This window comes from Palaemon carinicauda, chromosome 9 (genome assembly GCF_036898095.1).
Source record: "Palaemon carinicauda isolate YSFRI2023 chromosome 9, ASM3689809v2, whole genome shotgun sequence".
Lineage (NCBI taxonomy): Eukaryota > Metazoa > Arthropoda > Malacostraca > Decapoda > Palaemonidae > Palaemon > Palaemon carinicauda.
This window is the reverse complement of record NC_090733.1, coordinates 48,406,530-48,432,639: the sequence shown is the minus strand read 5'-3', so window position 1 is coordinate 48,432,639 and position 26,110 is coordinate 48,406,530. Positions and strand designations below refer to the sequence as shown.

The following is a 26,110-nucleotide window of genomic DNA, read 5'->3' as shown; positions in this document are numbered from 1 at the left end:
TTTGCTTTCAAACCACACCATGTGCCAGTCTTTTTTTATCTTGCAAAGGCATATGATACCACATGGAGATATGGTATGCTTTAAACAATTCATGAATTTGGATTATGAGGAGAGCTACCACTATATATTCAGTCATTTATTTCACATAGTGTTTTTCAAGTGAGAGGGGGTAAACTCTATCAAAGAGTAAATGTCAGCAAGAAGGAGTTCCACAGGGTAGTGTGCTGAGTGTAACCCTGTTTGCACTAGGAATTGATGGGATATCCTCAGTTATTCCCCGCGATATTCCCTCAACATTACTTGTGGATGATCTCTCCATATCATTTGCTGGAGCTAGAATGACTATAGTTGAGAGAAAACTACAACTTGCAATTGACAAAATTATCCAGTGGGGTGATATGAATGGATTTAAGTTCTCGACAAGTAAAGCTACTATTGTCCATTTTTGTCGTATCTGGGGAGTACATCCAGACCCGGATACATACATTAAAGGTCAACGTATCCCATGTGTAAGTGAAGCTAAATTCTTAGGTTTGATATTTGTTCGTAGGCTTACGTGGGTGTCTCAATTGAAAGCTTTAAAAGCTAAATGTCTTGAGGCTCTGAATCTTTTAAAAGTATTGTCCCATACATCATGGGGAGCAGACTGCATTACTATTTCAAAATTAAACAAGCCTTGATTTTTTCAAAAATTAGTTAAGGATGTGAAATATACTCTTCGGCCACCCCAAGCCGATTAAAGATGTTAGATTCAATTCATCATGCTGGTATTAGATTGTCCACAGGAGCATTAAAAACTTCGCCTATCACAAGTCTCCTTGTTGGTGCTGGAGAATTACGTCCAGGGTCTAGGCCTTTACCGAAAGTCTTCTATTGTTCGGTATGGCTTTAGGTTGCAAAAACTCCCTAACTTTTTAGCCATTCAGACTGCAAGCCTTGTAAGACACACCATACTTTGAGTTGTACCCTAAATTTCCTCAGCCCTATGGCTTTTGGGTGAAACAATTATCAAACAATCTGTTGCAGGACATAAGGGAACGACTTTTATATATATTGATCGGTCCAAATCTGATGCTGGCGTTGGAATTGGAGTACATAGTAATGGTTTTAATTGTAGAGGTGCACTTCCTCTAACAGCTTCCATATTTACTGCCGAAATGTATGGCATACTAACTGCTATTGAGAAAGTAGTATTGGAGAAGGAGGGTAATTTTACTATTTTTAGTGATGCAAGGAGTGTCCTTCAAGCTTTAATTCTAGTAACCCTCTAGTTTTAAAGATTTGAGAATGGCTTTTTATTATTGGTTGGAGAGGTATAATGGTTTGATTTTGTTGGGTTCCAGCATATATGGGTGTGTCTGGGAACGAGAAGGCAGATTTACTGGCGAAGAAGGCTGAACCGAGTTGCTACCAAGAAGGTATTCCAAAGGGACAACACCAACTGTATTGCGACGACTATTTGGTACCCTTAACAGTGAGGCATTTGTTGACCAAATGCCCTAATTATAATAACTTAAGAAATAGATATATATTTGAGGCTCGACGTGAGGATTCTTGGACATGTGTCCTAATATGCGAGCCGCATTTTTAGATTTATTTCAGAAGCAGATCTACTGAAAACTGTTTAACTTCTATAATGAAATCTTAAATTTTATGGTTTTAATTTAATATTCTTTTATTTTTTTAACTCTAACTATTAAAACGTCAAAAATGGGATATCCCATTTTTAGACGTTTTAATAGTTAGAGAAACAGATAAATTTAAGTTTTCCTTACATAGAAAGGCTACCAATAATTTTTCATATGTACACGTCCACTCCAGTCACTTTAAAAATATAAAGCATTCAGTATTTTCCTTCATGTACCTTATGGCATTTAGAATTTTTAGCCCAGAGTACATTGAGGACGAGTTCACTAAAATAGGAAAAAATTGCAACAAATCTTTGCTATCCCAAATATTTCTTAGAAAAATGTATGAATGAGGCTAAGAAAACATTTTATAGTGTCCAGTTAGAGAGGAAGGAAACAATTAATAATATGCTTTGTTTGCCATTTCATGTTTGTTTTTTAGTTGTTATACCCCTTTTGAAAAAACTAGACATTGGTGTAGTGTTTAAATATAATTGTACGTTAAAAAACATGTTGATTAAGAATAGTTCTTGAAATGATAATCATGTAATATATACCATTCCTTGTTCAGAGTGTAACTTATTCTATGTTGGTCAGACATCCAAAGGTATCTCAATCAGATTAAAACAGCATCAGGTGGCCGTCTCCAGGGGTTCTCTTAATAATGCCTTGGCTTCCCACTGGTTAGGGTCAAGTCACAGAATTGGATGGTCAGAGGTGAAAAAAAATAATCCATGTAAATGACTATTTCCAAAGGAATATTGTTGAATCCTTTTAAATCTCCTGTACTAAAGGTACAGTACAGTGTGTGTGTGTATGTGCGGTTATAACTTCTCAATAGTCTTTGAATTTCCCCTAGATGTAAACGGGGTTTAAGACCATTATTATTGGATTGTGTTGAGTATGTATTTAACATTAAGACAATGGAGATGGAGTTCTACTAAGAAGAGAGTTATATTTGCATATTTTGCTTCTGTTGGGTTTCTGTATTACATAGCTAACATTAGAATTTTTATATGCTTTAGTTCTTTATACATAATTTCCTGAAGTATCATATGGTGAGAAAAGGTTTGGTTGAAGAGGAGGCCTTTCATAGAAGGCATTCGAGAGTGTACATCTGGCAACTGACTCCTTGGTGTAAGAATAACAGTGAAAAAAAAAGATTACCATTCATTCATTAACTGATACTTGTGGCGTTTTATATCAGAGTATAGGTTAGTATGTATTCTACATAACTGAAGATTCACTTACTCATTGATACCAATCCTTAGTCTGTAGTACAGTGGTTTTCAACCTGTGGGCCATGGTGGATTCTGAGGGGGGCCATGACACGAGCATTTTCAAGATAATATTTAAAAGTGAAAAATTTGAGGGAAAAGAAGGAAAAAAATGAATCTTGCCCCCAAAAGGAAATAATCAGCCATCATAATTTGCGCCAAGAATTTTCTAGGTGCTATCCTGATCATGAGGAAATAGAACTGTCATTTGTAAGAAATCCTTTTAATACAGAAACATATAATTCTTGAGTCTGACCAAGATGAATTTCTAGAAATGAAGTTTAGTTCATGTACCAAGGATATTTTTGAAAAGCATTCTATGCAGGAATTCTGGTCACAAGCAAGTGTATGATATCCTGCTTACTTGTGAGTCCAGATCTTTTATGCTGGATTACAAATAAAAACAAAAACATGAAATCGCTTGGAGGTGGAGCATAATATGAGATGTGCAACTGTTCACAAATTGCTAAACTTGTAGTTGAAAAGCAAGCACAACCATCACAATAGCTACAAAATCTATGCAGTATTTTATATGGCCACAATAAAGTACTATTATTTTTATTTCTATAAATGTTGTACAAGTGTAAATTTAGGTTTCATTACAATACAAATAGATCAATTGTATTTACTATAAATGCATACCATTGTTTAACTTCATATGTAAGTAAGCGGAATTTTAGTTTTTATATCAATGTCCAAAATTTATTTAGAATACTGTTAAATGAAGGCCTGTGCTTATATTCATAAGTGAAGAAGCATTTGAGTTATTATTCCAATCCATAAAATTTAATTACGCAAATACTAGAAAATGTTTAATTTCTTAAGTGAATACAAGTCCTTTGAGTTTTGATTACAACATATTTGAGTTATTACCTGTGAATAAAGGCCATTCTCTTCCAGCAAAGAAAATGTAAACTAATGAAGTGCTCTAAAGAAAGAGATCTTTAAATGATAATGTCAAACAAATAAAAGTGTTCTAAAAACTTTTAAAAAATTCTATTACTACTTTTTACACAATTTTGAAGGGCATTGGGCCACGGAGTACTTAAGAATAGCAAAAATGGGCCCTGGGCACAAAAAGATTGAACAACACTGTCCTAGTACAAGTATAATTGTGAAGAAACGTGTAAAAACTAAAATGCCTGTCATGAAAGCTATGTGAAAACCTTGTTAACATAAGAAGCAGTCAGCCCACAAACCACGATGGCACGAACGATGATAGAAACCGAAAACTATAGTTTTTGTAAATGTAGCCTATCATAGTTGGCTTGAGAAAACGTGCTTTTAATTTAATTTATTTTTTTACTCTCTGATAGTTCACTAAAGCGTAAACTTGTGCCGACGAGCTGTTAGGATGTAACTGAGAGAATCTCGTGAATGCAACTGAACTTTATATCGTTGGAGCTTGATTATTTATATAACCCGATCCATTCAAGAATGGCACAAACATTCAAACACAATGGTGCGGGAAAATACAGGAATGAACAAGTTATCAGTGGGAGGGGAGAGGAGAGGGATAACGACAATATACAAAAAATAAGAAATATCATTTTAATGTACGAATGTGCGTGTGATAATCATGCAGTACAAGGCTTCGCCCTAAAAATGACATACATTTGAAATAGGGCACCCTGCTTTCAAGAGGCATACTGTAGGCGTTTCATCTGGCAGATGTGCAGGCTTTAGGCGATCTTTGGAGACCTATTCTTCTTTGCCGCTCAAGTTGTGGAGGAATGCTTTTGGCGTACGACGGATTCCGTGGAAAGGGCCCATGTAAGGAGGCGTTAACGATGGCCTGCTGGTGTCGTTGCGCAGGAAAAGTTGCGTTGATGAGTGCAAATATGTCAGTATGTGTTGCTTAGCTGAGGGCTTGTACTATGTGCGTGTGTGTATGTGCGTGCGCGGTTGCGCGTGAGACATTGTTGTGCTTGATTGTGGCTTATTAAAGCATATTTGTATTCTATTTTGATTTACTTTTGGTATGCAACATCTGATATTGCGATTATGCGGTCATACTGTACGAATAACATGGAGTTGTTTATACAGCATAATGTTCTTGACTTATTCGAAATATCTTATAATGAATGTTATAGGAGCACCATTATGTTATAGGGTATTACAGTTTCCATACAGTTCGTTTATAGATCATATTACTAGTTATCAAATACATACGCTCGCTCTCTCTCTCTCTCTCTCTCTCTCTCTCTCTCTCTCTCTCTCTCTCTCTCTCTCTGTATTTTGATTTTTAAATTACCGAAAAATCATATTTCTTAGGACGTAATTATAAAATCTTTGTATCGTTACTCGATGATTCGATAATGGGAATAATAAGATTACTCAGTTGCACAATCAAAGGAAATCATTCGGTTTGCCAGCACGCCTTCCGCCATACATAGGATGTCACAGGACATGTAATGTGAAGTCGACAAAGAATGACTTGCGAAATGTGTAAAACACTTCTTTTTCCTTGCAAGAAATGACAGAAAATACTAACTTACCAAGCAAAAGTATTCAAATTCTATAGTGTGAAATGAAATATATATTTTTTAAGAGAATATTTGTCCTATTAGTGTACTTTCTTTAGATAAATATCGATCTATTATCAGAGATGAAATAAAACTAGCGTACAGTGAAATTTACGCTAAGCAGTACTCATAACAACCGATACACACAAACAAAATACTTTGTATCGTTACTTGATATTTCGATGAAGGAAATACTAATACTAATCGTTATCTTATGGGAAGCAAATCATACTGTTGCCCGCTTGTTTCCGCCGTTATTGTGATGTCTACAGACATGATATGAACTACAGATATTAAAACTTTTGTTAATGTATTTTTTCTTTTTTTTTACTGAAAATGGATACTTTATAATATCAATAAAAGAGAATACGAACTTAAAAAGATAAATCGTTTACTTTTTATACAATAAAATAGATCATTTCCAAGGAATTTTTTTCCTATTAGTGTGCTATTTCCGAGATACTTGTGACATCACAGTGAAAAAAATGGTCGTAAAGCTGAGCAGTCATAGGTCGTATAGGTCGTAAGTCGGCAACTACCTGCGTGTGTGTGTGTATATATATATATATATATATATATATATATATATATATATATATATATATATATATATATATATATATATATATATATGCGTCTGCCTGAATATACCTGTTGCACATTAGGCCAGAGTCACATATTCACGATAAATGGGACTGGCAAAATGAGAAACCCCTCACGTCTCACGTAGACGGGCGTGTGCACACTTTTGTCAGTTGACATAAACAATAATAATAATAATAATAATAATAATAATAATAATAATAATAATAATAATAATAATGGTAACAACAACGATGATGATTAAAATGATGATGATGATGATATTAATAAAAATAATAGTAAGAAGATGATCAATAACAAGAAGAAAGAACAGTAGTAGTAGTAGTAGTAGTAGTAGTAGTAGTAGTAGTAGTAGTGACAACATCAGCAATAAGTATTAATCGTTAAATCTATGTAGCATCACGTGTCAATTTCTTTGAGGACCCAGTCCATCTTTGTTACCACTTTTGTTTTCATACGGGACATGTTTTATGTTCATAGTTTCATGTTTCGAATGACTTCCAATGTGAGTCCGGCCTTAGACATATTTATAGTTTTTCATATCACCAAGTCATAATGAGGGATCCAGAAAAAGCTGAATCTAATTAGGAATCTCTCGAACCAAACACTTCGCTAATAAACTAAGTTGTTATTAACCTCGATGATCTGGTCTTGAGGACTGTCTAACATGTATTTAAATAGAAGGATTTCTGTTTTTATCCGTCCATTATGTGCTGAATTCTATGCATAGTTTGTCTTTAATTGTGCCTTATAGTACTGTAAAGTTTCATTCCAAACAATTCGTAAAATAAAGAACACTGTAAATTGTAAGTTAGTATGTAAGATCACAAACACGGCCAGAAACTAACTGCATTACTAAAATTTTTATAGAGTCTATTCTACAAACCAAGTTGTTAGCAGTCAGCGAAGCTTAGTCATCACTAAGCTACCTGGTGGAGTAGTCGAGTATCCGTTGCAGAGTCAACACAGATAGGGCCTGTTCACGAGGCAGACTTTAAACATAGCTCCGCCCCCTTATGCAACGTCATGGGCGTCCAGTGTGGCCAGACTGCCACCTAAAGCCATACACTTTCATTGTCATGAGCTACACCTTTCAACCTACATGCACATTATTTATGAAAGATGCCTTCTTATTGAGCTGTTTTCACTTGGGAAATTCGCTGCAGACGCCGGGACGAAAGTAACGTAAAACATGCCCGGGTGCGAATTTTTTTTTTCCCAAACGGGAGTGCAGATTGGGGCGGGGCTTCGTGCAGAGAAAACAGATTCAAATGGTAACTCCTTCATTATGGATGCGTTAAGATTTGATGGGTAACTAGCTCATTAAAGATGTTATCATCAACTTCATTCATAAAGACCTGAAATGTTTATAGACAGCTTGATAATAATAATAGAATATACGAAAACACCGCAGGAATATTTTGTCTGGTTTCACAAAAAGAGTGTAGTATAGTATGTTTACCCGTTTGATGTCTTTGAAGAGAAATAGGTATATGCTACGCAAAGACAGGCAAATGCAAATATTGATCAAATTGAAAACATCTCAGGGTAAGATGAGTAAGATAGTCACAATAGAAAATATAACAATATTGACATTGCATTGCAGCAATAAACAACATTTTTAAGAAAAAATAAATGTTAATTTTTCTTATATAGCTAACATAAATCACTTATATTATCGAATGTAATATTATGCAACGTAACTAATATATATATATATATATATATATATATATATATATATATATATATATATATATATATATATATATATATATATATATATATATATATATGTATATATATATATATATATATATATATATATATATATATATATATATATATATACATATATATATATATATATATATATATATATATATATATATATATATATATATATATATATATATATATATATATATGGGATCCTTTCAATAAAATGACATAACCAAAGTGTTAAAAATAGTCATTAAAGAAGTGTCATATCAGAGGAAATTTATGGGATAATAGGATTTTGCTCTTAACAACGTATGCTTGCCGTCTGTCTAATACGGAGACTTACATATATAAACGTAAACATGGAATCAAAATATAGTCTAAAGATATCTAAACGTTTATGTTTGAAATGTAAAAGTAGATAAAAATCCACCTTTATTAACTTCATTATCATTAAATACGCAAAAATACTTGAAAACATCTACATGTAATAGATAAAAAAACACTCGATATTGAACAAGCTAATCGGCATTATGATGACTATTACAATAACTAAAATGCAAGTTGCGAGCAATTCCTCGAATATTACCACTTATTGAATCAACTTTCTTTCTCCTTAAAACTGTTGCAAGTTTATTTTGTCTTTGAGTTTGCTCCCTCTTCCTTTTCCTCCGATAAATACCTGAACCTAAACCTAGGTACCTCTTGGACTGTGTGATGGTTTTTCTTTAATGATGTCTTGAATCATCGAGTAAACTCCCTTATACTGTAGTATCCTTCAACGACTATCTCGAATCTCCTGTGCCAAGTCTATACATTATTTTTTGGTCTTTGGGGATTGCATTCTATCAGGTAATAAATGCTCCACACATTTGCATCAAATCTTGGGAATGGGATACACCCTACTTTTAACAGTTCCCGTTTAAGTAACGGCTATGTCTATTATTGTGTTTATTAGTATTATTAACTTGATTACCAATGAAACAGTTACATGTTATGTCATTTTTCTTATGTCACTCTTTTAGTGCACGATCATATATATGGCTAGATTTGATGTTGTTGTCTCTCTCTCTCTCTCTCTCTCTCTCTCTCTCTCTCTCTCTCTCTCTCTCTCTCTCTCTCTCTCTCTCTCTCTGTATATATATATATATATATATATATATATATATATATATATATATATATATATATATATATATATATATATATATATATATATATGGGTGTGTGTGTGTGTGTGTGTGTGTGTATTTGTAGGTGTATGTGTGTACATGTAAATATAGTACATGCTTGTATAAACACATACACGCATACATGCACACACACATATAATATTTATATATGTATATAAAAAGATATACATATATAAATATATATATGTATATATATATATATATATATATATATATATATATATATATATATATATATATATATATATTTTTTTTTTTTTTAATGTATATATGTGCGTGTATATGCGTGCATTTATATATATGTATATGTTTATACAGTATATGTATGTATAAGCACACTCACATGCTATGCATATATGTCATTAAAAGCCAATATTTGACCTTTAGCTCTTAAAACTGAATGTTACTAAAATACTTTGAATTTCAAAAGTTTGCTGGTGTTAGCAACAATGTTCTTAACAGTTTCAGTCGATTCGTGCATTAACATTGTCAGCATCAAGTGATGTTTGTAGAATATTCGTATTCATTTAAAAACTGGATTGATAGACATATGACAAGAAAGGTTGTGTGTTAATAAATAATGATTTTCTTTGAAAGCATTATTTTGTAGCTGTTCTGTTGTTTCCTCTTGTCTTATGTTATTTTGTGTTAGAGTCCCAGGGGAACACTTGTCTGTGACATTTTATAACCAATAAGATTAATCTAGATTAGAACATGTTTCTTAGCCAAATAGATATACATTCTACATTGCAAAATTCATATATACATATTCCACATACTACAGCATGAAATTGAATAATTCACTCGATATAAAAAATAAGGCAATAAATTATACACATCCAACTGCAGCTTGGAAGATTTATATTGTCCAATTTTTCGTTGCTGGTAACACACTGAATTAGAGAGTGAGGAGCATTTCTTGGTCGCTTCTTTGGGATCATTTGACTACTGTCTGCTAATATCTTAACGCTTTTTCAATTCACTGTCGCAAGTATCTTTCACCTTACGACCGTATGAAGGCATATCCTGACCCCAAGTATAGATGAGCAACGACTAACAGCAGCAGCAGGCTAAACCTTGCTTGCTATTTCCTTTTTCAAACACAGTTTTCATTTCTTTGCATTAGGCAAAGCCAATGATGCACCTGTGTACTTCCCAAAGGTTTTCATTTCTCTTGATCAGTCAAAATTATACTGTTTTATTGACACACCCTTATTATTATTATTATTATTATTATTATTATTATTATTATTATTATTATTATTATTATTATTAGCTAAGCTAGAACCCTACCTGGAAAAGCACGATGCTAAAAATCAATGGCTCCAACAAGGACAAATAGCCAAGTGAGGAAAGGAAATATATAATCTACAAGACAAGTAATGAACAATTAAAAGTAAGATATATTTAGGACAGTATCAACATTGAAATAAATCTTCCATATATAAACTATAGAATAGTGTGCACGGATGTACCCTCAAGCAAGAGAATTCTACCCCAAGACAGCCAAAGACTATGTTACAGAGGTTATGGCCCTATCCCAAGACTAGAAAACAATGGCTTCATTTTGGTGTGTCTTTCTCCTAGAGGAGCTTCATACCATAGATAAAGAGTCTCTTCTACCCTCACGAAGGGGAAAGTAGCCAATGAAAAATTACTGTGCAGTAGTTAAACCCTTGAACGAAGAACTGTTAGGTAATCTCAGTGTTGAAAGGAGTATAAGGAGAGCTGAGAATGTGGAAAGAATAGACCAGACTATTCGTTGAATGTGTAGGCAAAGGAAAAATTAGCCGTAACTAGATATAGGGATCCAATGTATTACTGCCTAGCCAGTCAAAGAACCAAAAACTTAAGTGGTAGAGTAAGAAATCAACACGCAACACTAACAAGAATAGATATAAAAGTAATGATAATGATTTGTGAAGAAAGTTATGTATGCTGCTTGCACGACTTGATGAACTATGAAAACGGGAAGAACATTGTTGTTAACACAAGGAAAGTTTAGAAAATTGAGTTATTTCAGTAACATTTAGTTTTCATACACACGCACACACATATCTATCTATCTATCTATATCTATCTATCTATCTATCTATCTATCTACATATATATATATATATATATATATATATATATATATATATATATATATATATATATATATATATATATATATATATATATATCATTACACTGGTTTACAAAAGAAAATTTTGGTCTGAGGCAAGAATGGGGATAGGTGTTTTTTGCTAATTTGGGTGTGCTGAATTCAAATTTAGAAATTGTTCTGCTCTATCACCTCTAGTTTTCTGGCTTTTAAATAGTCTCATTTCAGTTTAAACAGAGAATATATGTGCACATTTCAAGAATTGCAGCAGCTTATAACAGATAAAACAGGATAGATAAAGAACACTGATTGAATCAATATACTTGGACGGCACAATTACACAATTCATAGTACCACAGATAGTCAAAAGTGTGTTTTCTTAGAAGATCTGGTGAATTTTGCCTCCGGGATGTCACGCAAGAGCATCCAGCAGAAGTCTCCCATCATGCCGGGGTTCCATTTGCCTTGATGGTTGCTCTCTCTCTTCGTAATGTCTTGGTAGAATATTTCTCCATGCTCATCACTCACTACTCCAAGGTTTGGCGGGAAGATGTTGAGGTGGGAATGGAGAAAATGAATCCTGATTGACATTTGACACCCCATATCCTCGTAAGACTTCAGCAACTTTTCAATACAGGCTTGGTAATATGGTACGCGTGTGTTACCAAGTAAACCACTACAGACTGACTTGAATGCTTCCCATGCTCTCAGTTCCTTTAAGTTAAGAAGCTCCTCATAAATCAGTATCCTTCAGCACTTCTCGGATCTGACGTCTGACAAAGATGCCCGCTTTGAGCTTAGCAGCACTAACACCTGGGAACACAGTAGACAAGTGTTAAAAGGCAGCACCATTTCTGTCCAACACCTTCACGAAATTCTTCATCAAACCAAGCTTGATGTAAAGAGGAGGAAGAAGCACCTTATTTATGTCCACCAGAGGATTCCCCTTGACGCTGTGTTCGCCAGGAACAAAACTACTTTCTGCTTGTAATGCTGGGATACAGCTCGACTATCCCAGAGACAGTGAAAACAACAATACTTTGTGATGCGCGCTTGCATACCCATAAGAAGACCAATTACCTTGAGGTCCCTACACAGACTCTATTGGTACTCGCTGTACTTAACCCTGGATAGGTACGGTCCTCGGACACCCCTTTAAGGGTATACTCGGACACGAACGACCCCGACGCCAAAAAAAATTCTTGAAAAATCAGTTTTTGCAGTAACCTCCTTTTTTTTTTGCCAAAAAAAAACTTCATTGAATGCTTAAAACAACTGTAAAGATAAGTACTACTCATCTGCAGAAAAACTATTTATTATAAATATTTTAAAAAATTAAGTAGAAAAAAAAAGACCTGACGTAAAAATTCATAAAAAAGAAGTTTATACATATATACACAAATCCTTTTAGGAATTGATTCTTGAATGTTTAGGACACATCTTGATGTATTTTGGATGAAGTCAGACCCATGGAGGTGAAGATCTGAAATGAGAAAAAAAGGGTAACTTTTTTTGGCCAAAAAAATTTGTCCAAATTTCATGAATTTTTTTGGGTACCCAAATGAAATAGGAAGTGGCTAATTTTTTTAGGGAATAAACATATGTTATCCTAAAATAGAAATATGTAAAAAAATCTTCATTATTTTGTAAATTACATTTATATCAGGGGCCATATCTAAAGGTAATTTTTTTAGTACTTAGAAATTTCGTAAAAAAATACATATATTTAATATATAATATGATATTTATGCAGGTAAAAATATACCAAAATATCACAAATTCTATAGGGAACAAGAATATATATAGATAGGGCAGCTTACGCTTCGGATATGTCCACAAAATGGCCGCCAACCACACTGACTCAGACTCCCTAATCTGCCACTTGAAATGTAGGAAGGGTATGTCAATTTCAAGGTGTTATTTACTAATCTAATTATTATTGGATATGCATAAAAATTGTATGGTGGGTTGCTGGATAATTGTCGATTATTTTACGACTATAAAATTAAAATTCTGACCCAAAAAAATTTTTTTGAAGGGAAATAAAATCGAAAAAAAAAAAAATGTAAAACAATATTTTAGCTAAAAAAATTTGATGATATTCAATCAAAAAAAAAGTAAACAAAATTTTCCGACAAATAAACATCTAGAGGAATCATTACTCTGTGATAGTTCCTTAGTACGTAGTAATTTTGAAAGAATTGGGAAAAAACGAAAAAATGGCAATCACCGGAAAATCGAACACATACCTATATATACGCCATATCTGGCTAAAAAAAAGATAGGCATGGGTAGTCAGATCATCTAGAAACACTTTCCAACACTATAAAAATATAAGTTTTGCGACAGTACTTGCCAATTCCTTACGGTAACATGACTAAGCAAAAAAATGCAAAAAAAATAAAAAGGGGCACTCGCGGAAAAATGGCTAACATTCTAATATACGGCATTTCAGAAAAAAAAAAAAATTCAGCCACGTGCTAGGCAAACCATCAAGGCACATTTTCCGACAAATAAACATCTAAATGAATAATTACTCTGTGATAGTTCCTTAGTACGTAGTAATTTTGAAAGAAATGGGAAAAAACGAAAAAATGGCAATCACAGGAAAATCGAACACATACCTATATATACGCCATATCTGGCTAAAAAAAGAAGATAGGCATGGGTAGCCAGATCATCAAGAAACACTTTCCAACACTATAAAATTATAAGTTTTGCGACACTACTTGCCAATTCCTTACGGTAACATGACTAAGCAAAAAAATGCAAAACAAATAAAAAGGGGCACTCGTGGAAAAATGGCCATTCTAATATACGGCATTTCAGAAAAAAAAAATTTCAGCCACGTGCTAGGCAAACCATCAAGGCATATTTTCCGACAAATAAACATATAAATGAAATATTACTCTGTGATAGTTCCTTAGTACGTAGTAATTTTGAAAGAAATGGGAAAAAACGAAAAAATGGCAATCACAGGAAAATCGAACACATACTTATATATACGCCATATCTGGCTAAAAAAAAAATAGGCATGGGTAGCCAGATCATCTAGAAACACTTTCCAACACTATAAAAATATAACTTTGCGACACTACTTGCCAATTCCTTACGGTAACATGACTAAGCAAAAAAATGCAAAACAAATAAAAAGGGACACTCGCGGAAAAATGCCCAACATTCTAATATACGGCATCTCAGATAAAAAAAAAAGACATGCACGTGTTAGCCCAACCATCAAGGCACACTTTCTAATACATAAACATGAAAAAAAAATCAATAATATACGGCAATTCCTTACTACGTAGTAAATTTTTACAAATATTGAAAAAAAACAGAAATTGGCAACCGCAGTTAAATACCCAATATACCAATAACTACGTCGTATCTGACAAAAACAAAATCACGCATGGGTAGCCAGATCATCTAGACACACTTTCCAACATTAAAAAAGCAAAAGTTTTACGACACTATTTCGCAATATCTTACGGAAAAATGACTTGGCAAACAAATGAAAAAAAATGAAAAAGGGACACTCGCGGTAAAATGCCCGACATTCTAATATACGACATCTCAGATAAAAAAAAAGACATGCACGTGTTAGCCCAACCATCAAGGCACACTTTCTAACACATAAACATGAAAAAAAAATGAATAATATACGGCAATTCCTTACTACGTAGTAATTTTTACAAATATTGAAAAAAAAACAGAAATTGGTAACCGCAGTTAAATACCCAATATACCAATAACTACGTCGTATCTGACAAAAACAAAGTCATGCATGGGTAGCCAGATCATCTAGACACACTTTCAAACACTAAACAAGCAAAAGTTTTACGACACTATTTGGCAATATCTTACGGAAAAATGACTTGGCAAAAAAATGAAAAAAAATGAAAAAGGGGCACTCGCGGTAAAATGGTCCTCGTGGTGATGAACGACCTTTTAACTAAAAAAAAAAACATGCACATGGTAGCCAAACAATCCACCAAGACTTTCCACAACTGATAACCTATACAAGTTGCACCATTCTACGACAATTTCATAATACGTAATAACTTTGATAATTATGCAAACTACCTTAGAAGGGTAAACTCGGACGCGAACGACCCCGACGCGTCTCAGAAATCGGGGAAGGAGTACAGCTACAGCAATGCACATCTGGACACTACTAGAGCGTGTAGGGGAGACACCTCCTGCAGGTCGATCACCCACAAATTCAGTCACGGGGGTGAGTCACGTGAGAAAAACCTGTTTTTTTTTGACGCTCGGGGTCGCGAACGACCCACCGTACCTATCCAGGGTTAATAGCTTCTAAAAGAAGCTCCATTTTGTCATAGGACTCCTTTAGATGGACAGAGTGTGCAATGGGAATGCTGGGATATTTATTCCCATTGTGCAAAAGTACAGCCTTGAGACTTCGCTTGGAAGAGTCTATGAAAAGACACCAGTCTGAAGGATTATGTGGCAAACCAAGGGACGTGAACAAGCCAGGTATGTTTGTGCAGTAGCACAACTTGTTTTCCATGTCAAAAAAGGAAGCAAGGTCATTGTTCCGATCCCTGAAACTGGTGATCCTTATATCTTCCTGGACTAAGTTCCACTTTTTAAGCCGAGAAGCCAAGAGCTCTGACTGCTGTTTTGACATACAAATCATGAGCAAGATCATTCAAGTCTTCTTGCGTGATCCAGTGTGGTTTGTTGCCACTTGTTCCTAAATATGTAGACTCAATATCTTCCAAAGATATTGACTCGGCAGAATCCTCCCTTGAAGGTATTTCTTCATCTGACGAGGAAAGAAGATCCTTATTTACTGGAGGTGTGGGTACAGGAAGATCATCTGAATTGGGAACGGGTCTCATAGCAGATGGAAGGTTGGGATATTTGATCTTTTCCTAGAAGATGCATTGAAACCAGTTATATTAGTTAAACAAAAATAACAATCATCTGCGTGGCTTCTTGGCTCTCTCCAAACGATCGGGACTGCAAAGTTGAAAGCCGCTTTTTTGCCATTAAACCATGCAGTTAGTCCATTGTAGCAGGGTTTACAACAGATGTGTGGAGCCCAAGACTTGTCCTGATCACCAATTTTACAGTCAAAATAGTGAAAGTAGGCGATTCTGAGGAGGGAAGTGATGGTTCGACGCTGTGCAACTGTTGTGAAGTCCCCACAAACGTAGCAAAAAGAATTGGCCTTGTTGAGCCATCCTCGATGTTTTGACGTGCTTGAAGCCATTGGAGAATCTGAAAATATAACAAAGTAAAACTTAATCATATGCATGGCAATAAAATGTGCATTGGAAAATATAATACTAATATTTAGCTACCCAAAAGATGTGAAACACGATAGTTGAGGGACACCAACCTCCTGCGCCACCTGCGAGACAACCTCTTCCAACGACTGCCAGAGCACTACTGAGTGTGGATTGAGACCTGCTGCCCTAACTGCCAAAATCCTTCTTGATATATAATTATATATATACTGTAATGCAATCACTTACCTTTAGTGCATAATAACTAAAAAATAAGCCATAAGTCTCACAATATTAGAATTAACCCTGAATGCATATACGCCTTTATGTATCGTATATGCACAAAATGCACACTATGCATATCTAAAAAAAATAGAGGTGATGAGTAAAAATGGATTTCAAATTTGAATTCAGCACCCCCAAATTAGGTAAAAACGGGTGTTTTGTGCTTGCCTCAATTTCTTTGTAAACCAGTGATCTTATTATTATTATTATTATTATTATTATTATTATTATTATTATTATTATTAATCTATCTATAAACATTTCAGTTCTTTATGAATGCAGTTATCGATCATAACTTTAATGAGCTAGTTACCCATCAAATCTTAACACAGCCGTAATAAAGGAGTTACCATTTAAATCTGTTTTCTGCTCAAGAAGCCCAGCCCCAATCTGCACTCCTGTTTGGGAAAAAAAAATTCGCTGGCCGGGTTTGTTCTCTCTATTTCCAAGAAGAGGATTTTGAAGATGATATGTGAAGTTCCTCCTAAATGCTTAAAGAGTACCAAAAAAAAAAAAAAAAAAAAAAAAAAAAAAAAAAAAAAAAAAAAAAAAAAAAAACCAGCAAATACAGATATATTTATTTTTGCAGATGCACCTCATATCCTTAAGTTATTAAGGAATATTTGCAATAATTAGTATTTTCTCCAGAATCCGCGATTTACGTGAAAAAAAAAAAACTTACAGATAAAAAAAAAGAGACCAGAACACAGCGGATACTATGAAAATGAAAAAGAACATCTTTTAAAAGATAATCTTCTTATTCAAGTTAAGACGTTTTGTCAAAAAATATTTGTTCTAGTAGAGACTATCCCAGGCCGTGTTTTATTTGTTTGATGATTCATTTTTACTTAAAATATACCAGGATATATAATATAGTTTAAGAATCCAAACAAATGCAAATAAATTACAGCATTTTCCCGGAAACTAGCCTAGTCGTTTGATGTATTTTTTATTTTAAGATTTTATGAAATTTATATAGTATGTTTCATATATAAAGTTGTGTGTATATATATATATATATATATATATATATATATATATATATATATATATATATATATATATATATATATATATATATATATATATATATATATTTATTTATTTATATATATATATATATATATATATATATATATATATATATATATATATATATATATATATATATATATATATATATATATATATACATGTGTGTGTGTTTGTATGTATTCATATATATGTATGTTATATATATATATATATATATATATATATATATATATATATATATATATATATATATATATATATATATATATATATATATATATATATATATATATATATATATATATATATATAATATATATATATATATATATATATATATATATATATATATATATATATATATATATATATATATATATATATACCCCATGTGGCCGCAGGGGCATAAAAACAATTAGAATAGCGCCAACGTATCCCTGCGTGTCGTAAGAGTCGACTGAAAGGGACGGAACGAGGGGGCTGGGAACCCCCTCCTCTGTATTTACAATCCTGTGAGACATCGTCAAAGAGAAGGAGCTGGGGGGAGAGTGACTGCTCCCCGCACTCTAGTTTTGGGGTGTTTGAATGTGCGTGGATGTACTACGATAGAGAGTAAAAGATGTGAGATTAGAAGTATGTTTAGGAATAGAAGGATGGATGAGTTGGCCTTGTGTGAGACAAAGATAAAAGGGAAGAGTGAAGTGATGTTTGGTGAAAAGTCTAGTAGAGTGTCTGGGATTGAAAGGGGAAGAGCAAGAGAGAGAGTGGCTTTATTGCTGAGTGAATGGATGACAGGTAAAGTAGTGGAATTGAAGGAGATATCATCTAGGTTAATGTGGGTAAGGGTTAGGTTGGGTAGGGAATGGTGGTTTTTGTCAGTGCGTATGGGCCAGGTTGTGAGAAAAGTGAAGAAGACCGGAATGAGTTCTGGAATGAATTAACTAGGTGTGTAGAAGGACTGAGTAGAAGGAATTATAAAGTTGTCATGGGTGACTTGAATGCTAGAGTGGGTGAGGGAGAGGTAGAAGGTGTCATTGGGAAGTAGGGCGTACCAGGTGAAAATGAGAGTGGTGAGAGACTGGTAGGTATGTGTGTTGAGCAAGAGATGGTGATAAGTTCTAGCTTTTTCAAAAAGGAAGATAAAAACAAGTATACATGGGTAAGAGTGGAAAATGGAAGAGTAGTAGAAAGGGCATTTATGGATTATGCGTTGATAACTAAAAGAATGTTTGGAAGATTGAAAGACATGCACATGTTTAGGGGTATAGCTAACGGTATGTCAGATAATTTTTTGGTGGAAGGAAAATTAGTTGTAGCAAAAGAGTGGGGGAATAGAGTAGGTGGATGTAAAAGGGAGCTAGTGAGGGTTGAAGAGCTAATAAAACCAGGGTAAAAAGTAAATATCAAGAAAGGTTGAAAATGGCATATGACAAGGTGGAAGTAAGAGAAACTGGTAATTTAAAGGAGTGGAAGTTAGTAAAAGAAAATTTTTTTTGGATTGCAAGTGATGTTTTTGGCAAGAGGTTTCTTGGAGGTAGCATGAGGAAGGGCAGTGGATGGTAGAATGAAGGAGTGAAGGTAAAAGTGGGAGAGAAAAAGAGGGCTTTTGAACAATGGCTGCAGAGTAATAGTGTAGAGAAGTATGAAAAATATAGAGAAAATGTGGAAGTAAAGTGCAAGGTAAGTGAGGCAAAGAGGGCAGCTGACCTGAGGTGGGGTCAGGGATTGGGTCATTCATATGAAGAATATGAAAAGAAGTTTTGGAAGGAAGTGAAGAGAGTAAGGAAGGCTGGCTCATGAATTGATGAGACAGTGAAAGATGGAAATGGAAGGTTGTTGAAAGGAGAGGAGGCAAGGAAAACGTTGGCGGAATATTTTGAAAGTTTACTGAATGCTGAGGATAATAGGGAGGCAGATATAATTGCTGTTGCAGGTGTTGAGGTGCCGGTGATGGGAGATGAGAATGAGAGAGAGATTACAAGAGAGGAAGTGAGGAGAGCACTAGATGAAACGAGAGTAGGAAAAGCATCTGGTATGGATGGTGTGAGAACTGAGATGTTGAAGGAAGGGGGTGTGACTGTATTTGAATGGTTGGTGAGATTGTTTAATATGTGTTTTGTTTTGTCAATAGTACCAGTAGATTGGGTTTGTGCATGTATTGTACCACTATATAAGGGTAAGGGAGATGTGCATGAGTGCTGTAATTCAAGGGGTATTAGTTTGTTGAGTGTAGTTGGAAAAGTATATGGTAGAGTACTGATTAATAGGATTAAGGATAAGACATATAATGCAATTAGAAGTACAGGGTGGTTTTAGAAGAGGTAGGGGTTGTATGAATCAGATTATTACAGTTAGGCAGATATGCGAAAAAAATTTAGCAAAAGGTAAGGAGGTGTATGTTATGTTTATGGATCTGGAGAAAGCGTATGATAGAGTTGATAGGGAAGCAATGTGGAATGTGATGAGGTTATATGGAGCTGGTGGAAGGTTGTTGAAAGCAGTGAAAAGTTTCTACAAAAGTAGTAAATCCTGTGTTAGGATAGGAAATGAAGTGAGCGATTGGTTTCCGGTGAGAGTGGGGCTGAGACGGATGTGTAATGTCGCAGTGGGTGTTTAAATTGTATGTTGATGGAATGGCCGATTAGTGACAAAATTTGCAAGGGTGTGTGAGAGAAGGAAGTTGAGAGTTAATATGGGTAAGAGTAAGATTATGAGATGTACGAGAAGGGAAGGTGGTGCAAGGTTGAATGTTATGTTGAATGGAGAGTTACTTGAGGAGGTGGATTAGTTTAAGTACTTGGGGTCTGTTGTTGCAGCAAATGGTGGAGTGGAAGCAGATGTACGTTAGAGAGTGAATGAAGGATGCAAAGTGTTGGGTCCAGTTAAGGGAGTAGTAAAAAATAGAGGGTTGGGTATGAATGTAAAGAGAGTTCTGTATGAGAAAGTGATTTTACCGACTGTGATGTATGGATCAGAGTTGTGTGGAATGAAAGTGACGGAGAGACAGAAATTGAATGTGTTTGAGATGAAGTGTCTGAGGAGTATGGCTGGTGTATCTCGAGTAGATAGGGTTAGGGACGAAGTGGTGAGGGGGAGAACGGGTGTAAGAAATGAGTTAGCAGCCAGAGTGGATATGAATGTGTTGAGGTGGTTTGCCCATGTTGAGCGAATGGAAACTGGCTGTCTGCTAAAGGTGATGAATGCAAGAGTTGATGGGAGAAGTACAAGAGGAAGGCCAAGGTTTGGGTGGATGGATGGAGTGAAGAAAGCTCTGGGTGATAAGAAGACAGATGTGAGAGAGGCGAGAGTGCGTGCTAGAAATAGGAAAGAATGTTGAGCGATTGTGATGCAGTTCCGGTAGGCCCTGCTGCTTCCTTCGGTTCCTTAGATAACCGTGGAGGTAGCAGCAGTAGGGGATTCAGCATTATGAAGCTTCATCTGTGGTGGATAACGGGGGAGGGTGGGCTGTGGCACCCTTGCAGTACCAGCCGAACTCGGGGGAGTCCCTTGTCAGTCTGCGAGGAACGTAGAGAGGAGAGGTCACCCCCCCCCCTTTTTTTTGTTTTGTTTTGTTTCCTTTGTTTGATGTCGGCTAACCCGCAAAACTGGGAGAAGTGCCTTGGTATATATATATATATATATATATATATATATATATATATATATATATATATATATATATATATATACAGAGAGAGAGAGAGAGATATATATATATATATATATATATATATATATATATATATATATATATATATATATATTTATTTATTTATATAATGTATGTATGTATCTATTGTTAATGTGGAATTTTCTCGAAATATGTTCTCTACCATATTCTTTATCGTTTATCCATTTATTTCCATAATATCTATATCATATGATTCATATACCTTAGTATCTTTTATTGTGGTCAAGTGCAAGTACAGTAGTATTCTTTTTACTCTCTATCCACATTTTCTCTGTATTATATAAAAATTGATATTCATAAAAAGATTTGGAAAATATAAATAACGTTATCTTTCTATGTTTTATCATCAATGAAAAGAATTGTTAGAAAAATTGACATAAAATCATCAGCGAAGGAATGAAAAGCTTTTTTTTTTTAAACAATTATTACCAGAGAGAGAGAGAGAGAGAGAGAGAGAGAGAGAGAGAGAGAGAGAGAGAGAGAGAGAAATAAGTTTTCCTGTTTTAAAAATGGACTTGAGGAGGATACAACAAACCAATATATAGGTAAGCAAATGAATAGCAAAAACAACGAAAAGGTATAGTAATTATCTGTATTGAATTTGCTATATCTTAGAAATAAAACAATGCTTGATGAATAAATGACACTATGTGTATTAGACAAACATCGTGCATGTAAAATCTTTTTAAAAAGTGGATCTAATACGCCATGCAATGGATTAAATGTATAAAAAGTAAAGACTCCTATGTTAATTCAATGGAGAAAATTGGCCAAACACCTCCAATGACGTCACGGCCTTAGCTCCGCCCCCACCGCCTGAGTTGAACAGACCCTATCTGGAGATTGCAGTCGCTGGGGGGGTGGGGAGGCGAGTAATATCAACCGTAGACTGATCCAGAGGTGCCCTTCCCAAGTATACCAATCGAGTGTTTTTGCTGTTAACTCTACTGCAAAATTAGAATTAATGAAAAAAAAAAAAAGGCTCCTCAATAAAGTTATGTAGTGGCTAGGAGGAAACTTATAATAATAGCCTACATTGTGGAAAGCACATAAAAAAAAAAAAAAAAAAAAAAAAAATATTACTATACTCTAGGTTTTGGCACTATGCACTAGCGGGTCAATACTCAAGATCTAGCATAAAATACACCAAATTGGCAACTCTGAACTCTGCATAATTATCTTTCAGAATTGTGATTGAACGTTGCCAATTGGTAATTTAACCGCATTGTCCGCTTCCACCCCCCCCCCCAAAGAAAAAATAATAAATATATAAATAAATAGCGATTGACCACCCCGTGGGTTGATGAAAGGCACACACATAAACCTACGGAGTCCACAAAAACCTGTATAGTTTTCATATATAATTAAACACAAGCAACCATAGCATAATCTTCACGCAAGATTACTCTAATACTACAGTGAATATTATTGCATAAAATAAAGTAAAAGAGATTGAAGTAGAGTATAAACACAAGGAAAATCTTGGCCAGCTTAAAGTGAACATAAATAAATCTAGGAAAGCAGAACCTGGTTGAATGACGAAGTGAAGAAAAGAAAGTATAAAATATTGTTAAATGAATAAAGAACAGACCTCTCTCGTCAGCTGGATGAAGTTCTTATTTTGAGCTATAGTACACTACCTACCCAGCTAAATTACACACGCACACACACACATACATACATACACACACACACACACATATATATATATATATATATATATATATATATATATATATATATATATATATATATATATATATATATATATATATATGTGTGTGTGTGTAATAAGATAAAAGCACATTTTTCAGGGGAATCTTTAATTTCTGGAAACAAGAACCAAAATTGGTACACATACTCCTTGGGATTGCGCTTTTGGCGAATCATGTTAGGCACTTAAAATTCAAGGTAGATACCTTTAAATATAAATAAATGAATTTCACTGTAAAATTGCAAAGACTTGTCTTATTTGATTAATATTAGTATTAAATCATACATTTCTCACAATGTAGAAATTTACTCATTATCTTACTTGTACCAACAGAATGGATGTCCAGAAACAACTATGCATACTGTATGGCACCAGTGCTGTGAAACTCACCTCCCTCAAAGCTTGCAATGATGTATAGTCAGCAAGAAATTACCCTGGAACCAAGTAATCCTGCATACAATATACCAGTGGATGTACACTGATGGGCTGTAGTAGCATGGAATATCTATAGACGAAACAGGCTTCGATTTGTATACTTGACGTCATTATGGGTGGGTGCCTATCGAGCAAAGGTGCACCATATGAGAGGGAATCAAAGATGACAGTATATCACTGTTATTGTTGCCATGTCTCACTTTGTGGGCTTGGTCGACACCCTTTATAATTTCTATTTGAGCACATTTTTGTTTATTTAGTCAATCACTAGAATTCTAATTAACAATTCGTAACATCCAAGATAATCTTCATAAATCGGCTAGAGTATTCTGTATATTGCATCAATGTTGCATAAGAAACAAAACAATCTGCAAAATGTGAAACATTTCCAAAAGAAATCGACCATATTTACTAAGTGGAAACAAGAGTAACAAATATTTTACAGTGTGCATTACTGTTATCCAATTTATCAAAGCAGTAAAATGAATGCATATTTCAGAGTAATTTTTTAATAACAAAACACGCCATTGTTTTACACCCATCTAATTATTAATCCCACTAAATCACATCTTGTACATACTTTTCAAAGTATGATTGATTCTTAAATACCCCTGTCATACAAATTATTGTAGTACATGCTACCTCATGATTAGGATCAGTGTATGACCAATTGTCATACAAGCAGAAAAGGGTCACTCTACTTTTTGATTACCAAATTCCATATCAAAGGTATCATTATCATGTCTCGAGTATAACAGGGGGACCGAGAGCGTTTCATATCTGTTTATGAACAAAGTCAGGACTTTGTTGAATCAGCTCAAATTTTAAACGTTGCTCGTACCATGGACTACTAAATTATTCGAAGATTTCATAGCACAGGAGCAAAGGGATATATCAAATCCAGCTGTGAGTAAACTAAGAAAGTAGGACGATAAAAGTGTAGATCTTTTATTACTTTTAATTGAAAGTAACCTAACCATAATCATACATGAGTTGAGATCAACATTTTATGATGTTTTGCCATATAAGCTCTAGCTTCCCAGTACAGATATGTTTAGTCGGACAGCTTCAAAACCAGCAATGTTATACGAGTGTTAGGAAATTATCCTGCAACTAAGGAATCCCGTGTTCAATACGCCCAGTGGATGTGTACTGAAGGACTACAGCAATATAGAATATACATCACCGAAACAGTCTTCGTAATATATACTCTATGTCACTATAGCCGAATTAAAGAGGATAAAACATGATTTTTACTGCTGCCATGTCCAACTTTGTGTAGCTGGTTTACTATTGAATAATCTATTTACCTGATAGCAGAGTTTTTCATGGTTTGATGACATCCCTTTCAGTAATACGAGTCGATGAAAGGAGAGTATTCTACTGCTTATGGACAGTGTAGTGCACCTTGTCATGGTAATTCTGTGTTTGATTCCGACAACCTTCAAATAAGGGATCTGACTCTATATTCACATTTGTTACATCCCATTGGAAATTGCTTTTCTGTCTTTAAAAATAATACGAAACAAAGACTCAATTGGATTTGATGTGAAGTGTCCGATCAACGAGCTGCTGCTGCTGCCAATATGTCTATGGCCAGTTGGATGAAATCCCTCATGGAAAGGGAAAGTACTCGTTCCATTGGAGTAATCAACTGGGATATAAGTGCTAACAATTATGGGCATTCAAATTGGTATCTAGCTGAATGTATTCTGAGAGAATATATCTTTAATTGAATAAGACTCCTAAAAATGTCGTACAGTACTTAACATACCCTTAATATATTTGTGAAATGGACATTGTACGTATACGAAAAGTTTACAATATATAGTATTTTTCTATATACTGTAGGAAGCCTACATTACCCCTTATTTTGACATTTAACTTTGCTAAGGACAGTTATATAATTTACTTTCTACGACTATTTTTTCAATTTTTTGTACTGTCAATAAATTTTTTAACCATGATCAGTTGTGCTTATTTTTTAGCTTTACTATATATTTGGCAATGATGTGTGTTTGATTTAGAGTCCCAAAGTTGTGATGATTTCATATTCATGTCTTCTTATTCGAGATTTCACTCTATATCCTTGAAATGTTTAATATATATACATACTTATATGTGCTTCATTTGTTTTAGGTACCTAAAACTGTCGATGTTACATTTTAGATTATCGTAACAAATCAAGTCCCAAAAATTATAAGACCTTTGGAGAAAAACTTTGTATATATCTAACTAGACTAAAAATAGAATCGTCGTTAATTTCAGTCTTCTGGAAGCGTTTTAAACGTTAAAGATACGTTCTAAGCATTGGTCTGTCGGCAATTTCAGTCTTCTGGAAGTGTCTTAAACGTTATCCCATGTTTAAAGGTTTGGTTATGTTTGCCAATAATGAAAGTGTCTCGATGTTTTGCGCAATGTCTTCATTTACGCACAAGTGTCTTTGCGTATCACAGATTATCTAGAAATTTAGGATATCCAATTTGTTATGGCTAAATTCAGCATCTGACTTTCTGTTTCGTAAAATGTTTTAACAAATATGAAATCCATGAAATCTGTCGCATGATATGAACATTGATACGATGGTATGACCTTCGGCTAAAGTCTTGAAGTTTTTTTCATTAATGACAGATTGTACCG

General features: G+C 34.3%; 1 long non-coding RNA gene across 1 annotated transcript in view; it reads left to right on the top strand.

The window, feature by feature from the left end:
- LOC137646778 (uncharacterized) overlaps positions 1-25,535 on the top strand; it is a 293,684-nt gene extending 268,149 nt beyond the window's left edge. The window contains exon 3 of the long non-coding RNA XR_011045456.1: positions 23,369-25,535. This is a non-coding gene — a long non-coding RNA (uncharacterized lncRNA). The remainder of the gene's footprint in view (positions 1-23,368) is intronic.
- Positions 25,536-26,110: the final 575 nt, after the last annotated feature.